Below are 13,467 nucleotides of genomic sequence, written 5' to 3' on the forward strand. Positions count from 1 at the left end.
GCTTGATTGATCCTTGGTAGAACTGACTCCCTTAAGCTGCCCTTTGACATCAACATGTATACTGTGACATTCATGGGCCTGTGCATATATATGTATGTATATATGTATGCATGCATGCATATCTACATGCACACTTGTTAATTTTATTATTTTAACATATAATTTAATATTTTAATATATAATCAGTTTCTGAAATTGTATTAGTAATTTGACTGCTAATAATAGTGTTAATGATTTAATTATCAATAAATTAATAATAATTTAAAGAAAGCTTTGGGGCTGCTGCAATGGCTCGGTGGTTAAGAAGGTTGTTGATTCTTCTAGAGGACCTGGTTTCAGTTCCCAGAATCATATGGTGGCTCACAATTGCATGTTAACTCCAGTTCTGGGGGACCCAACACTCTCTTCTGCTTTCCTTACACACTAGGCGTACATGTGATGCACCTGTACTTGAAAGGAAACATGCATACATAAAAATCCATCTTTTAAAAATGAAGCCATAAATGAAGCCTGCACCTTACCCTTTCACCAATACTAACTCTGTATACTGTACTTCAGGTAGGAGCTTAATAGTCAGGGATCGGAGATGGATCGCCTGGGACCAGACATAACAGCTTCATAGTAAAATACTTGCCTAGCGTGCTCAAAGCCTAGGGTTGTGTGCCCACCATCACAAACTAAAACGAAAGGGCCACAGCTACAGCTGCCGCAGTGTGTGGTGGTTCTGGGTGCAGTGCAGTTGTGGCTGGCGGTAGGACCCATTGGCTTGAGGTATTGGGTGTCTGGCCAACAATGCGGACATTCCATCTCGCAGATCAAAGCTTGTCTCAGGTTCCCTCGAACCACCTCTTGGAGAAGTGTGTTTTGGGAAACAGCAGGAGCTTTCAGCTTCCGAGTCCAGAAGACTGGATCAAAGCTCCGTGTGGGAAGTGGATGTGTTTAGACCTACATGCAGTCTAGAATCTCACTGTGGCCTAAAAAGATGTGGGCCCTGCATGGAGTGCGTGTCCGGGAAGGCACAGGGGAGCTGGACTCAGGAATGCCTGCTCTGAAGCTGATTTGAGAGCTACGGCTGCTTCCATCTGAGGAAAGAAGGATGCTTCAGGGGAAACTGCTGTCCCGTGTGCTACTTTATCAACTATAACATCAGGATGCACACTGTTTGTAAATAAAACATACTTTTAGGTTTTGTGGATAACACATTCTCTTGCAACTGCTCACTTCTCCTCCACCACAGGAGTGTGGCTGTGTCCCAAGCCAAGCTGTGCTTATGAAGACAGGTGGTGACCCAGATTTGGCCCATCAGCTGCAGTTTGCCCTGTATTCATTCAGTGCTCTTCATGGCTGGGGCGCTTACTGTGTTGAGAGTCACATACATAGATGCATTTGGTCAGTAAAACTCGTAACATTACTCACACACACTGCTCAATGGCGTTCACTGCCTTGGACAAGGATGGGGACACACAATTAAAGATAAAAGTGAAGCTGATAGCTGCGTGTGGCGATGCACACCTGTAATTGCAGGATTCAGGAGCAGAGGAGGAAGAAGCCCAAGGTCAAGACTAGATTAGGCTACATAGGGACCTGACCACCTGAGTTCAATTCCGGGATCCCACACCACAAAAGGAGAGAACTGACTCCTCCACACTGTCCTTTGATCTTACCATGTGCACTGTGGCAAGCATGTGCACATAGCTGTGCACACACATAAACAAATTAACAACCTAAAAAATGCTGGGGCTGAAGAGAAGGCTCACTCAGAGAGAGAGAGAAAGAGAGAAAGAGAGAAAGAGGAAGGAGGAGGAGGAGGAGGGGAGAGGAAAGGAGGGGAGGAAGGAAAGAAAGAAAGAAAGAAAGAAAGAAAGAAAGAAAGGAAAGAAAGAAAGGAAGGAAGGAAAGGAAGGAAGGAAGGAAGGAAGGAAGGAAGGAAGGAAGGAAAAATTCATGGTCACCCCTTGGTTACACAGTGAGTTAGAGTTAGAGATCACTCTGGGTTACCTGAGACCTGTTTCAACAACATCAACAACAACCCTCAAAAAACCATTGGAAGCTCTGTCTTCTTTAAAGAAAACAAAAAGCCGGGTTTGGAGACTGGGGTCTGCCTGCCACAGTGAGGTGTGGATGGGCAAGTGTCATTACCATGAGCAAGTACGTTGTAGAGAGATGGGAGAGAAAGAGAAACAAAGTGGTTTGTGTGCTACGAGGATGTGAAGAGAGGCAGAACTGGAGATGTAGCTGCTGAGGTGAGAATCAGACTGATGTGAGTGGCCAGCGCAGCCACCTGAGGGCCATGTCTGGGTCCATGGCCATGCAGCAGCAGGAGTCTGAGTGATGGCCTATCTTATCACCAAAGGCCAATCGGACATCCCAGGTCGGGGCTGCTGCCTTGGGCTATGCTGATTTCCGGGGCTGGGCTGGGTTGAGCTGGGCTGGCCCTGCCCACCCCTCTGCAGCTGTGGCTCTCAGGAGGGCTGGCCCCGCCCCTCACACCTGGGCAGCATGGGGGATCTGGCATTGGTGGCACAGGCAGGAGAGCTAGCCCTGCTTTTTGCCACTGGCTGTGTAGTGTTGTGGGCACAGGAGAGACAGCGCTGATAGTGTAGTAGAAACCAATTTCAGTGAACAGTGACAAGAAAAGCTGTCTGGGCAAAAGGGTATTATACTGTGTGACACATGAAAGCTTCCACGGCAAGATGTTTTGTTTTGGAGGGGAGGTTATATGGGTGGAGGGCAGATATGGATGGGACTGGCAGAGTGGGATTGGGGTGCATGATGAGAAATTCACAAAGAATCAATAAATGTTTTAAAAAAAATGTTCAGGCTATCCCAAGCTATATAGTCTCATATGAGACTTGGGAAGGTGGCCAGGAGCAAGGACAGACAAAATGGGCCAAACTGATTTAACAAAAAGGAATATACATTCCTATTTTTCCTACACCACCTCTGAAAATTCTAGGACTACAGCAGGTCTGAGTGACCTGGTGCTGCTCCCTTCCCTGGTGCCTGCGTCAGTCTCAGCCTGTACATTTCCACACAGCAGTCGTGGCTACAGGCCTTACACCCTCTTGGTGTCATGGTCAGCGGATGCTGTGCAATGCTGCTGTGCCAGTCTTTCTTCCCACTGGGGACCACTGTGTTTTACGAGGTTTGGGCCTATATCACGGTCACACGATTCTCTCTCCATCAGAAGCACACAATCTTAAGAATGGCAATTAAAATCCAGACGTCATGGTGCAAGCCTGGAATCCCAGCACTGGAGACGGGGAGGTAGGAGACCAGAGATCCAGAGCCTGCTGGGTAGTGGCGCATGTCTTTAACCCTAGCACCTGGGATGCAGAGGCAGGCAGAGTCTGTGAAGTCAAGATCAGCCTGATCTACGCGTGAGTTCCAGGCCAGCCAGAGACACATGAATACATAGTGAGACTCCATCTCAGAATAACAACGACAAAAGGAAGGAAAGAAAAGAAGAATCTATTGATCAGTGATCATCTTCAGCAACACTGAGTTAGAGGTCACCCTGGGCTATCTGAAACCTGTCTCAAAAACAAAACAAAACTAAAACTTAAAAGGTTTAAAAAAAAAATTAGGAAGACCCCCCCCCCATTCTCCCCAAAACTATTGGGGGAAGGAATGAAGCTCAGGTTGAGTAACTGTCCTGTTGCAGTGATTAACATAACAGAAGGTAACTTATAGAGGATGAAATCTCAAAATTGCCCCACTGACTTACTTCCTCCAGGAAGGCCACAGTTCCTAAGCCTCCTGAGGCAGCACAAAACAGGACCAAAAGTTCAAATACCTGAGCCTACAGCTGGGAGTGCTGGTGCACACCTTGATTCCCAGCACTCAGGAGAGAGACAGGCAGATCTGAGTTTGAGAGCAGCCTGATCTATAGAGAGCAGCCAGGGCTACACAGAGAAACCCAGTCTCAAAACAAACAAGGAAAACAAGCAGAAACCAATACCCAAGCCTGTGAGGGACATTCTTATTCAAATACCACAAACGCCAAATAAAAATTGGAGTGTAGTCAACAGGGGAAACTGCTGACTTAGGAGGTCAGTTACCACTGCTAGCCATCGCCATGGACTAGGTGTTACAGAAACCTGGAGTTGACAGTTGTTACTCATTCCACCCCAAACCAGTCTCCCTGACCTGTCTTTGCTTCAACTACTTACTCAGGGTCGACAGTAACCAGGGATAAGTCAGGCAGCCTGTTTTGGCCCTGGTATTGATCCAGAGCCAAGAATATGACCTGAAACAGCCCAAAGAAGTCCTGGACACTTGATTAGAAAAAGCAATCGTTCTCTCCTAATGGGACAGTGTCATGTGTGGTCACTTTTCTACCTAGAAGGCAGCACATGCAGCCTCCTGGGAGATTAGGAACATGACTGAGCACTGATTCAGAGGCCCTGTCTGGTTTTGAGTTGATTGAGCTGATCTGAGTAGCATTTGCCTTTACAGTCTTCAACTACCGTGTTGTGACCTCATGGCATTACGAAAGCAGTGCTGAATGGTTCCACACCGCGCTTGGCAGGTTAGGCAGGCAGTGTGTTTGTTTTGTTTTGAGTCTCACTATATAACCCAGGCTGGCTTGGCAGGTTAGGCAGGCAGTGTTTTGGTTTTTTGTTTGTTTGTTTGTTTGGTTTGGTTTGCTTTGGTCACTCTCACTATATAACCCAGGCTGGCCTAGAACTCAGAATCCTTCTTCATTCAGCAGTCTAAGGGATGACAGGTGTGTACCACCACACCCACCTCATTAGTACAGTCTCGACTTTATATTTTCAACTAAAATGAGCTTATCATACAAAAACTGAGGACTATCTGTACAGCTGGGAGCACCCTGGTAGATCACTCCTGAGGCCACAGAGGTTCCCAGTTGCTGCTCTGACCAGCTCAGCACCCTGACCTGCTCTCCCCAGCAGTAACCTGTGACCATCTGCATGATGTCCTTCCTCCCTCATTGGATCCCTGGCTCAGTCTCGCCTAGTGGGTGAGGCAGGTATATGACCTGTGTTTCATAACTGGAGAAACAGGCCAGAGAGCTGGGTGACTCACTGAGGTTTCTGCTGTTGGGTGGTGAAGTCCACCTAAGCCTAGATCTGCTTCCCCCAAGCTGCCTAAAGCCCATGTTCTTGCCACCTTAGGTCTCTAGATCGAGAGTTCAAGGGTAATCTAAAGGTAGAGGTAAACACTGGTTTCTTCCAGGGCAAGATGACTGAGGCCTTGAATTCCTGGTCCCATCTTTCAGCAGAACGAGACGATGACAGCAAAGGGGGAGACAGGCCTACCCAATCCTTTGGAGACGGTCTCATGTAGCCCTGAGTCACTCTGGCCTTGAGTCACTCTGTAGCAGGGGATGTCCTTGAACTGATCCTCCTGCTTCTATCTCCCAAATTCGGGGCTTAGAGGTGGGCACCACCGCATCTGATTTATGTGGTGTTGGGGATTGAACCCAAGGCTTCGTGAATGCCAGGCAAACATACAATTGAGCTGTGCCCCTAGTGGGTCCTCGTGCTGTGTATAGTCTATGGAAGAGTGGCATTCTTCAAATAAGTATGTGCCACCCTGCTGTGACACTGTCCTCATATGACGCACGGGTGTGATGTAAGTCTCCTGGAGCTAACCGTAGCCCTGGTGGCAGCCAGCCGTCTACAACCTGCCCCAGCATGTGTAACCGGTTCCTGGACGTCTTCCTCATTTCCCACAAGGACAGCTCTGCGTGACTCCTCACCAGCTGGTACAGGAGCTGGGACCAGGCAGCTGTGATTCTTTCCTCCTGCCACTCCGGCAGATCCAAGAACAAGATCAGACAGGAACAGAGCCTAGTTTAATGGGAGCTTTTCACTGCCCTCAGCTCCCCCTAAAGAAACCCAGCTTTTAAGAAACAACCACTAAAACAATGGATGTTGTGCCAGCACTCAGGAGGCAGAGGTAGAAGGATCAGAAGCTCAAAGCTGGGGCTACATAGTGAGGTCCAGGCTAGCCTGGTCTAGGCAATATAGCAAGACCCAGCCTCGAAAAAGAAAACAGAAAGATAAAGGGGCTGGGGGCAGAGGAGGAAGAGAAACATCAGGAGGAGAAGCAGCAGCACATTTTAAAAGAAAGCTTTGACTGGGAGAAAAGACTGGGAGAAGTATAGGGAGGGGGAGGCAGGGGGAGGGAGAGGAGAGGGGGAGGGATAGACAGACCAGCTGGGTATGATGGGCAAGCCTGCTGAGGCAGGATTAGGAATTTTAGGCCAGCTTCAGCCACATAACTAGCTTGACACTGCTACATGAGACTGTCTCAGGAAGAAGAAAAATAGGGGCTGGGGGGCTGGCTCAGTGGTTAAGAGAACTAGCTGCTCTTCGGAGGACCCAGTTTGATTCCCAGCACCCATATGGCTGCTCACGACCATCTCTGACTCCAGTTCCGAGGGGTCTGATGCCTCTTCTGACCTCCTCAGGCTCCTGCATACACTCAGGTGAACACACACATACATAAAATTAGATATATGTATATGGTATACGTGTGTGTTTAAAGTAAATCTGAAAATGTTTGTTTAGAGTGTCAGAAAAATCACAAAGCACGAAGTTCCTATATATGCACCTGCCTGTTTACCCCAGTTGTTATGAGGGAGGTTTACATTAAGGACCCAGAGACGTGGCTCAGTGGAGAGCGCTGGCTGCTGCTTCTCCAGAGGTCCAGGGTTCAGTTCCCAGCACCCACATAGTGCCATACAACAGTCTGTAACTCCAGTTTCAGAGGACCTGATGGCCTCTTCTGCCTCCACAGGACTGCATACATATGGTGGGGTATGTAACAGGGATGTAATAGCTAAAGGCCCCATTTCATTCAAATGCCTTTAATTTTTGTCTAATGCCATTTGTAAATTACACTCATCGTGTGTGTGGTGTGTGTGGGTGTATATGACACCTCACTAGTCTGAAAGTCAAAGGCAGTGTGGAAGTTCCCTCCTTCCACCATGTGGCTTCTGGGGGTGGAACTCAGGTCATCAGAACTGTCAGCAAGTCTGCCTGCTGAGCCAGCTCGCTGGCCACTTTAATACCGTTTTTTGGTGCTAAGATACTATGTAGAATACACTGGCTGTACTCTGCAGTTAGGTCTCTTGGCTCCTCCTGGCTACACAGCTTCTCTGACTTCCTTGTCTATGATGATCTTGGTTGTTTTAGAGGTTCAGGTCAGGTTATTTGTGAGACTGTCCTCAAGTGAGATTGGTGTGACACTCCTCAGGGGTTATACTTTAGGGGAAGAAACAACAATGTTGACCCTGGTCTCTAGCCAAGCTAGTGTGGTCAGATGTCTCTAAAGCTCTTCCTTCTTCCCTCCTTCCTTCCCTTTCCTCCTCCTTCCTTCCTTCCCTCCTTCCTCTTTCCTTCCCCCTTCCTTCCTTCCTTTCCTTCCCTCCTTCCTTCTTCCTTCCCTCCTTCCTTCTTCCCTCCTTCCTTCTTCCTTCCTTCCCTCCTTCCTTCTTCCCTCCTTCCCCATGAGCTCTAGAAAGGAGGCACTAAGGTTAGCCCACATTAAAGGAGTGGGAACACCAGGCTCCATTCTGACGTGTAATGAATGAACTGCTCCTGGAGATTTGCTTACCACTCTCTCATTCCATTCTTTATTCAGTACTTTGTGTCAGCAGCTATGGATTCAGCCAAGTGAGAGTCAGAAACACTGGAAAAACTCATGTCCACACCTTCCCCTTTACCACTTACTCCCGAGACAGGATAGCTTAGCAGTTATCTGCACAGCATTACTTTGTGTCACATATCTTAAATAATCTAGAGCTTTGGGAAGGAGGGCGGTGCTGGAGAGCAAACTCGGGGCCTTACATGCTCGCTAGGCAAGCACTTTCTGACCAAGCTTTATCCCCAGCCTCAAGAGATTACTTAAAGTACCTGGGAGGGCTTATGGAGGTTATGTGTAAACACTGACTAAGAGATTGGAGCACTTGTAGCTTTGGGTACCTATGAGGGCTTCATAGCTGATCTCCAGTCCTGAGGGATGACTATTTCTATCAGCACAGACTCCAGAATACTCAGTTATGTTTTAATACTGTAGCCTGTTTTGCTGATCAAATTGTCTTTACTTTGGCTACTGGAATTCTTTAATGGCTGTTTCTTTTACATATTAATACTTTTTTTTTCATTCAATAGCAACATTCTATCATCTTTTTCTTTCAAAATACATTGCCTGTCAGGAAGAGCTGACAGTAGGTTTTGCATGTTTGGGTTCAGTAGACCACTCTCCTGACCTTTGCTCACATTAACTTCCTTCCATAATAGGAACTCTGAATTGTTATCTTGGGTGTGATCCTTCCTTGCTACCTCTGTACCTAGGATAGCCTGGTCTGGTGGGACAAAGGGTGTGCTGGAGCCTGAAGCTATCAGTCAGCGAAGGGCTGGATTACAGCCCTGGCCAGGGGAATGCTCCCAGGGCTGGCCTGCCAGGCATGCTCCTAGAGCATGATGACCAGCACCCATCATGCACTACGGGCAAGGGCCCAGCAAGTCACATCCTCATCTGACAATATGTACGCTCTTCCTTGGGCAACACCTCTGAAGTCCTTTATCCTCTCCAAATCAATACCAGCGATGTGCCTGGATCCCATCAGTGTGGAAATGGCAATCCAACCTACATAGGGCTATGGGTTCACCTCTTCACCAACTGCAGTCAGTCAGTCCTTAAGACTGCTACCTATGGCCCATGTGGCCTGACACTGGATTTTCAAGGGAGGAAGGAAAGCAAGAGTGTGAGAAGGGCTGAGGGGGTCCTTCCCTGACCCCTGACATCCCTCCCATCCCCTGTCTCCCTCAGGACTCCACTTCGACTTCCCTGGCATTTAGAAACTGGGCGTCACACTTATGGCTCATATGTGAGTCTTATCTCACCCACGTAAACTTCTCCACTGTAGGGTCAGGCTTTAGAACCTGCCTAAATCGCCAGTGGGTGGTACAGGACGCCCCAAGACTACACGCTGCTCACATGGGAGTAATCCATTAAAAGTGAGAGACTGTTGCACATCCAGGCTTGTCCCCCTGTGCACTCTCAATGACTTTGTAGAAGACCACGACAGACCAGGTACTTGGCTAAGTTAAAGCAGGAAGAACTGAGCAGCCTGAGACTTCAGGCCTCCTCACATCACATCTGCTCTTTGTATACAGGGAGGGAGTGGCCTGGGTTCATTTCCTGGACAGGAAATGTGGTCGAGTTGTTAGATCCAGAGTCCTTCCCTGGTCTCTCAGAGGTGTTTGCTATGGACGTGACATTCCTTTCTTAGCTGGCTAGCCCTGTTATGGCCTCTGCCTTAGATCTGTTCCTACCATCTTGGAGCTAAAAGGACACTAGGAGACAGGGAAACAATGACTGGACTCCCAGGCTGGGATGAGTGACCAGATGGCGGGTGGCAACTTGGGGGCATTTGGTTCCCTCTTGAACCATACTCTGCAAGGCTGGTTTCCTGTACTTGGGTCCCTTGCAGGAGCCAGCATATGGGGAGAAGTGCACCTCTCCCCATAGGCCAGTGCTGTCAGGTTCCTTTTCTTTAGCAGAAAGCCTAATCCTTGGCCACTTTCAGCACTGGAATGGAAAATTCTGGTACAGCTTTCTTAATATTGGGCCCTTGATTCCTTGTTTGTTTTCCTCCAGTCTTTAGTTTGCTGGAAACAAATTAATAATGGAGACTGTTGGGTAGTTCAGCCCAGAGGCTGTGGGCCTACCGGGCCCCACCCTGCAGTGAACATCAGAGGTAAACAGCCTTGACTGGGGCTGGCACTCACAGCAAGCCTGCTGGACAGCTGGCAGCATGGGCTCCGTGGAAGGGACCTGATCAGCCGCTCTGAATGCAGGACTACCTGTTCTGTACCCCTTTAACCCACCCATCATATTGAGTATCTGCAGCAGCGTCTATCCTTGGGTCCAGCCAAAAGGTTTGTCTGCCTTACCTCTCGCCCCACCATGAGGAATCCCCTAATGAAATCAACATTTTCTTCCTGTAAGAGGTATGAGCCATTCCCCCTAGTTAAAACTTAAAGATCAAAGAGTGCATTTTCTCCTTTGAAGCTCACTTAGAAGAAGTCTGAACCTCTGTGGGTGTCTTACTGCTGCGAGACCGTCTAATGCACCAGGGGGTTACCATGGCTGTTTAAAGTTGCTTTTTAGAAGTTTGGAGGAAGCACTGTCTGGCTCATACTGGCTGAAACCAACAAATCCACCTACGCTGGAAAAGTGTGAACAGGCAGTCAGGGGCTCACAAGTCACCCCAGGTTACACTAAGACAGCCATTTTTTCCCACGTCTCAGGAAGTGGCAAGAAGTTTGTACACGCACAAACCACTGATAACTTGATCTTTCTTCACCTCAATCACCCTTCCCTACACCTCAGACCAGTTTTCTCATCCCCAAAAGACTTCTAAACTCTACGTCGGGGAAGGCAAACAGAAATCCAGGGCTCCTCACTGGGCTGGGGCCTAGTGGGTTAACCTCCTTGGCTTCTGTAAAACTCACTGCCTCAAGAATTAGCATCCTGGGTGGCAAGTAAAGCCAGTGTGTTTCAGCACCCTCCTGAAACAGGGCTCATGGGCGAAGGCTGAAAACCATGCCTCGTCCACATCTCGACAAGCCCCATGTGGAAGAAGTACCGGGCTGGCATGCAAGGTTCTCTCAAGAAACACAAGTCACAGACAGAGGGAGGGATGGGTAAGGCACCAAGAGGCATACATTATTCCTTAAGGCTGCTCAAAGATCTTCCTCCTTCAAAGCAAGGAAAGCACCTGTGCCCTTCGGCCTTTACTGTATCTCGGCGTCTCTTCTTGAGGTATCTGCATACACTGAATGCTCACGGCATCTGTACAGCGTGTAATCATTCACTCCTCCTCTCAGCAACTCCCAGGCAGGAGCAGCTCAGAGCCGTGTTACACTGAGTGTCTAAGTGCTGGTACACTCCAAGGACATCGTACATGTATGTCCACCTACAGTCTCACAACGGTATTGGCTATTGTCCTTTGGAAAGCAGGGCAGCACCTAGAGGTAAAGACTGCAGCAAGTGAGAGAATTTGGACATGCAGGCTCAAGCCTCTGGCCTGCAGCTGAGAATTCCTGCAAAGAAGCTGTGTTTGTAGAGTCATTTACTGACTAGAACTTGGGTGGTGTGGAGAGGTCGGAATGGTTCAGGTCCAAAGCCTGATTACAATTTATCTTGGGCTATCTTTAGCCCCACCAAATAGTCATTCCTTTTCTACTTCTGTTTTGGACATAACACCCAATGACAAACAGGTAAAATTAATTCCCTTGGAAGTTGAGGACTCCAGTTCCCACCAATCTGATAGTATCCAAGGCCTCCTATAGAGTTCTCCTCTTTCTGCTTGAACCTGCTTACCTGATTTCCCCACCAATATATTTTCAGGTGCCGTAATTTATGCCGTTCTGTTCTGTTCCTACAAAAAAAGTTCATGAACATGGAATTTGGGGTGATCTAAATCACTGTTCCTAGCCCACCACAATTTGTATTTTGCTCCAGAATAAACTCTATCCTCTTTGACATGGGAGTTGTTTTTGCAGCAACAGATTTCAGCTATACCAGCACTGGTTCTGCAGCTCTTCAGGTCAGTCCCAGGTCAGTCCCAGTGAAGCACCAGCAGCCATGACACTTAGCCACAAGGTGACTGTGGAGGTAGAATCAATCACTCTAGTGCACTGCAGTCAAGCCAGAACATGGTGCTTAAAATTCACGATGTTTTCTTCAGACAGGACCTTGCCATGCAACAGAGGTTGGCCTTGGGCTTATAGTACAGGCCTGCACTACCATGCCCAGGAGCCTGCTGTCCATCCTGAGGGACTAACCAGTAAGGAAACACTGCCTAGGGAGAGTTACCACCTTTCAGCATAGAGGCTGGCAAATCTCGATCTTACCTGGGTCTGCTCTTAGCCTAGAAAAACTGTTAACAAAGAGTCTTAAGCTTTGTGTCCCTGGGGCTGAGAACAGGCTCAAAAAGGCCTGCGAAAGACCTGCTTCGACAGGATCACATGGGAGCCCAACCAACGTGTCACGAGAGCAGATTATCTGCAAGGGACATCTGAAAGAGGTAATGGGGTAGTCTCAGAGTCTTGGAGCCCCACTGGAGCAGGTGCAATGGCAGGGCAGCCACTTAGATTTTCCAAGACCTCAGATGCATGTTAGCAGATCAACCCAGCTACACTGTCTTGAAGGCCAAACCTCAGTGGCCCAAGGACCACCTGAGAAACTAACTCCAGCTGCTGAGCCAGAGATGCTATAGGTTAGAGACATGGAGTCCCTTGCACAAGCACTTGGGATCAGCCTGACCTACTGGGGCTTCTGTGCAATCTCCCTGGGTCTCCAATGGTGTCCGGTTTGCAGAGAAAGTCTGACTAATGCCTCTGTGGGAAACTCTTCAGTGTTGAAGAGCCTGCTAGTCTGGACCTGGGGACCCCCTGCTCTTTGGTCACTGAGACCTGTTAGGGTAGAGCAGGTGTTGAGAGGTATTTGGGAGACACAGAAGGCAACCCTCACTCTGGGCACTTGCACTGGATGTCCTAGCATTTCCCATCTTGCACCTGTCACTGGTCACATTACCTCATTTAGTACACACAGCCACCTTACATAGCTACGGTCATTATGAACCTCATTCTAGAGATAAGGATGCTGAAGCTAAGAGAAACTAAACTACTTCATGGAAGATAAACTATTAAATCCAGGCAGTTTGACTCCAGAGCCTAGGCATTAAAAATCCTGTCACTTTTGCATACAGAATTCTGCTTGAGTCCTAGTTCACATTTCTATCTCTTGCCACCCACTTGGTTTTGTTTCTTAAACCTGTCCCAGCTGACAGCTATTGGTACACATAAAAATCCCAGCAAGAGGGAGACTGAGGCAGGAGAATCTCAAATTCAATCTGGACTACCCAGTAAGTTCCAGGCTAGCCTGGCCTACATAAGAAAGAGCATGCACCAAGAAAACCAAGAGCAGTCTGACCGCTGTGTGAGCCTAGCAGGGTTGACACTCTGCAGGGGCCTGGCATGTCAAGAAAGCATGCGTCTGAGGAGTCAGGCCATTTTTAAACACCCTGTGCTTGGGGTGATTGCAAAAGGAAGCTGTGAGTTTCACCAGGTCCATCCCTAAGGGAAGTTACCTGCTGCTGTGACCAAGCAGACAGAAAGTCAACAGGGGACCCACCATGACGACAGGCAGAGTAAGCCACGTGGCTGTGGAATACACGGTTCCTAGACACACATGCCCAAGGAGACTGGCAAGTGACTTTTGCTTCCTTTGCTTGGCGTTTTCAGCCCCAGGTCTCTCACCTTGTTTTCTGTGCAGCCAATGTTGCCAACGGCACCATTGGTCCCCCACCACGTCATACCAGGTAGCATACATTTCCCCAGAGAGCCCAGCTAGACATTGCACCCCTTTACAGCCAACTGGAACACGAATTCCTGAGAAGCCTCAACTCAACCCTTGTCC

This window comes from Rattus rattus, chromosome 7 (assembly GCF_011064425.1).
Source record: "Rattus rattus isolate New Zealand chromosome 7, Rrattus_CSIRO_v1, whole genome shotgun sequence".
Taxonomy (NCBI): domain Eukaryota; kingdom Metazoa; phylum Chordata; class Mammalia; order Rodentia; family Muridae; genus Rattus; species Rattus rattus.